This window comes from Leuciscus leuciscus, assembly GCF_965113295.1.
Source record: "Leuciscus leuciscus genome assembly, chromosome: 3".
NCBI classification, from domain to species: domain Eukaryota; kingdom Metazoa; phylum Chordata; class Actinopteri; order Cypriniformes; family Leuciscidae; genus Leuciscus; species Leuciscus leuciscus.
Genome location: NC_138727.1, coordinates 58,482,053 through 58,486,585, shown reverse-complemented (window position 1 = coordinate 58,486,585; position 4,533 = coordinate 58,482,053). Strand labels below are relative to the sequence as shown.

Genomic DNA, 4,533 nt, shown 5'->3' with positions numbered 1-4,533 from the left:
TGCCAACTCTCACGCATTCACCGTGAGACTCACGCAATTGACACTTTTCACACGCTCTCACGCCACACACCCATTTTCTCACGCACAGAAAAATCGCGAAGCAAAGAGGACACGGAGACCGACAGACTGGACAGAGCAGGTTAGTTATGATATGAAAAAAATCTCAGCTCTCAGATTCTGTCAATTTTATTACGAAATTCAAACAATAAATACCGTTTTGGTGTTTGTAATTGATCCCTAGCGGCACGTGACCCGTGTAGATCATCTCTACTAGCTAATAGTAAATAAACACGAATGAACAATATTGAAAGAAACAGTACAGCTTACCGAAATGTATATTCTTCATACATAATATCGATCAATCAATCAAACAAAGGGGTCAATAAAACAGCTGGAGAACAATTATGTCACATAACATTTACCTCAGGAAAGCCATTTAATGACCACAATATACACTGTAAAAAGTGCATATGGCTTGTCATTAGTTTAAAGAACTTTTTATACTTGATCTGACTCAATAAATTCACTTTTCTGGCTTGTCGTTGGTCTAATGTAATTGAGTTTAGTTTTCTTGAAGTAAAAAAAATGTTTTGGGTGTAATTTAAACTAATTGCTTTAAATCAAATTACAATTTTACGTCCACGTCCAAACCACGTGACTACTGACGTCATCAAGCTTGGGTCGAGAATTTTCTGTTCGGCCGCCATCTTGTTTTGCTGTATGAAGACCGTTGCGGATCCACAGTATTGGTGAGTAATCCTAAAAATAAGTTTTCATTAAGTTTTATCGCCGTTGATATACATTTGTAGAATATTAAAGTACAATTCAATGCATTCATGCATGTGTTTGGTTGAATAACAGTTATATTTTATTTTGGTCAGAGTCATCTGATATTTCAAGTGTACAGTTAATGTTAGCTATAACTGTAAGGCCTAGTAACGATGGATAGCCATTAATAGATAAGTTACTTAAGTAGTAACGTTAGATAATTTGTGGACTTTTAATTACATTATTTATTTGGGTTTTTCCTGCATCGAGAATTACAAGGCGACCGCCTCCGTCAAATGGCGTGCCCTATCCGGCTGCCCTCAAAACTCAGACAGGCTCAGATTAGGCCTGTCGCGATAAATAATCAGAAATATTGTTACTCAATCATTCACAAATTCTAATATAATGATTTAAGTGGTGTAAAGCTATTTCATATCTTGTTGTGAGGGACAGAAGAAATTTTACATCGTTAAATTAAAGTTTACGCAAACTCGTCTTCCCTCCGCTGCAGCTGTCAATCATTCTCCATTCAGCATTCAAACAGCGCGTCGCGGTAAAACTCCTCGTCTACCAAATTTAATAATCGTGACAGCCCAAGTTCAGATACCTATTTTCCAAGCAGGATTTTACCACCTTCAACTCATTTTGAGCCAGGAAAACCCCTAAAATAGTAGCTATATAATTGTTACTATCGGTAGAGATTGTAAATAATAATACATTGCGTATATCTGCATTTCGTTCATTGAGTGGATTGCATAAAGTTTCTGACATTTGATTGATGTAGAAACATTGGTGAATGAGAAAAATAAAGTAGCAAGAGTGGTTAATACTTTAAAATTAGTCAAGCAACAGTTAAGTTGGTGTGATGATCATGCTTCAAATCAAATGACAAGTTTGCATTGTGTTTAAGCCCGTGACCACGGACAAAATTCTTATCGACCATCTTCTTTTGCTGCAGGATAACCTCATGGTGGACACAAAATTACATATGGTGAGTAATCTTACAAATTATGTTAAATTTGTTTCTACCGTACATTTATAATCACATAAGGATCAGTTAACGGATTAATGCAAGTGTTTTATCAAATAATTCAAAGTTTGTATTCAAAGTGGACATCAGAGAATTTAGACTTTATCAATATATTGCACAGCACTGAATTGAGTTCTTTTTAGTGTCATATGGCGTTTGAATGGTCATAGATATTTAATTTTAATTGAAAATGTGTACCTTGCCAAGTATTCACTTTAACACATTTGGTTGTGTCTTAAACATTTGCCAAAAAATCGAGTTTGTCTTTGTTGGTATGTGTGTTAATTCTTAAAGTGACAGTAGCCTCATATATACATACTACTGTGTGACCTTAAAATAATAAATATATGGTAAATACTTGATTGATCAATTACATTGTTGACGTTTTAACACACTACAGTAGGTTCTGATTACGTCATAAAAGTTTAAACATGCATACACGCACGCAATGACCTATTACATAATACGTTACACAAAATACATTATTTTATGAAATCTGTATGACATGACATCTTTGCAACTTTGAAAATAATTATTGATAAACGTTCAAATTACACCAATTTATTTAATTAATATAAATATCCAAACTTGCACAATTTTTGGCTCTTGCAAAAATGGTGCAAAAATGGTGCAAAAGCAAATCCATGCATTTTAATTTTCTTTATGAAAGTTGGTGATTGCTGTGTTTGTCTTTTTTTAAGATAGAGATGTTGAAAGACAACAGTTTGTAGTCATTGTAGTCCAGTCAGAAGATAACGGTAAGTAATTGGTCTCTTTTTGGTAAGAGCAGTTGAATTTATGAATTAGCTCTCTGAGTAAGAATTGTTTCTTTTTTATTTTTTGCTTGTGTGTCTTTCAGATTGGCCAGAAAGATGAAGCACAGAGAGAACTTGGACAGTTTTTGTGCTCTGTGAAAGTGATGGTCTAAGCACTCCCCTGGACATCAGCATTGTCATTGATGGTACTGAGGTTTTACATGAGTTGTCCTCAGTTGCATCTGCTTGTGCCATGATGTTTGGAATCACGTACTGAGAACTTGAAGTATCCTGAAGCACTTAAATATACCTTTGAGGCCTTTAAAAAAAATTGTCATGGATATAGCGAAGATGCGAATGGATTTTAAAGGGTTAATTCGTCCAAAAATGAAAATTCTGTCCGTATTTACTCACCCTCATGTTGTTCCAACCCTGTAAGACTTTTGTTCATCTTCTAGACGTGTTCACGAGAGCAACACAACGCATGCGCAAGAACTGAGAAGATGCCGCAGATGGGTCTCGATGTAGTGTTTAAAATGGTTCTAAAGTGTACATTTACTGGATGTCCGAATCGTGAGAAACCAACGAGAAAACGTATAAGTGCCTTGCCAATGGCGCTAAATGAATGGCTTACCTTTCAGCCTTTCCCATCAAATGATCGTGAGCGTCATCATCTCAGTTCTCGCGCATGTGTCGTGGCGCTCTCGTGAACTCACTCAGACCCAAACTGAAGAAAATTAATAGTTTAATAAAGTCGTAATTTATTTTTTTATTTTTTTGTGCACAAAAAGTATTCTCGTCGCTTGTTAAACTTAAGGCTGAGCCACTGTAGTCACTTGGACTATTTTAACAATGTCTTTATTAACTTGTCTTGGTCGGCAGAATGAAATTACCTAGCAACCTATGAAGGAGTGAGACAGCTCTCAGATTTCATAAAAAATATTTTAATTTGGTGAACTAACCCTTTAAATGTTCCTGCATGTCATGTATTTTAAGGAGCTTTCAATGTTGATTTGTTTCAATGTTTTTTTTCAATGAATTGATGTTACACTGGATGATTTATCAATGCCATATTAAGGGCTTTTCAATGTTTTCTGTTACATTCCAAAATTTAATGCAAGATAATCTGAAATGTCGAGTGACAATTTTACTGTAGCAAATGGACATTGTTGACGGTTTTATTATTGAATGTATTTTTTTATTTTTATTAAGTCATGCACTAAAACGGTTTCAGTATTGACTTTTGTAAATCAAATGAATTCTTCATCAAATGTTTTTAGAACAAGTGGAAATTCTGGTTTCTGTGAGTTTGTTGGAAGATTGCACTAAATAAACAGTTAAATGTTTGATTCCAGAGTGTAAAAGGCTTATTTTTTGTTTGATATTTCATGTTTGTAATTTTGTTTTGTATTTATTTTGATATTTAATATATAAAAGTTTTAAAAATTAAGTTAATCCAAATAATAATTTATCATTTAATGCTAATTAAACATATCTCTTTGGTTGAAAGAGTATTTTTACTTTCAGTTGACTATGGAAATGTGATTTGAGTAAATGAATTTTTTTAAGTTGAGATAAAGTAAACCGATTACTTGTAACAAGTTGAAGTAATTTTTTTACTTTGATCCAACGACTCATTTTTTTCAGTGTAGGCATGTTAGTTGGCTAGAAAAAGTATTTTGCTAAATATGTGTACTATATTACATATTTATTATATTTGTACTTATATCATTAAATAAAGTTGTTATTATAATAAAAAACGCATTATATTTAATCTGAGTTATTTTTTACCTTAAACAATACTACCAGCTGATAGGGCTGTCTGTATGTAGCCTATGTATTTTTTTTTTTTTCTTGAGAAAAATTAACGCCTATCTTGTGTACCTAATATTTATTCAAATGAGTCAATATTAAATCAAATCACAAGAATTGAATTGAAATCGTGAAATTTGTAAAAAAAAAAAAAAAAAAAAACTTACC

General features: G+C 33.1%; 1 long non-coding RNA gene across 1 annotated transcript; it reads left to right on the top strand.

Annotated features, from left to right (window-relative positions):
- The first annotated feature begins 973 nt into the window (after positions 1-973).
- Positions 974-3,902, top strand: LOC309493938. Its single transcript, XR_014204116.1, has 3 exons — positions 974-1,759; positions 2,500-2,556; positions 2,658-3,902. It is a non-coding gene; the product is annotated as an uncharacterized lncRNA (long non-coding RNA).
- Positions 3,903-4,533: the final 631 nt, after the last annotated feature.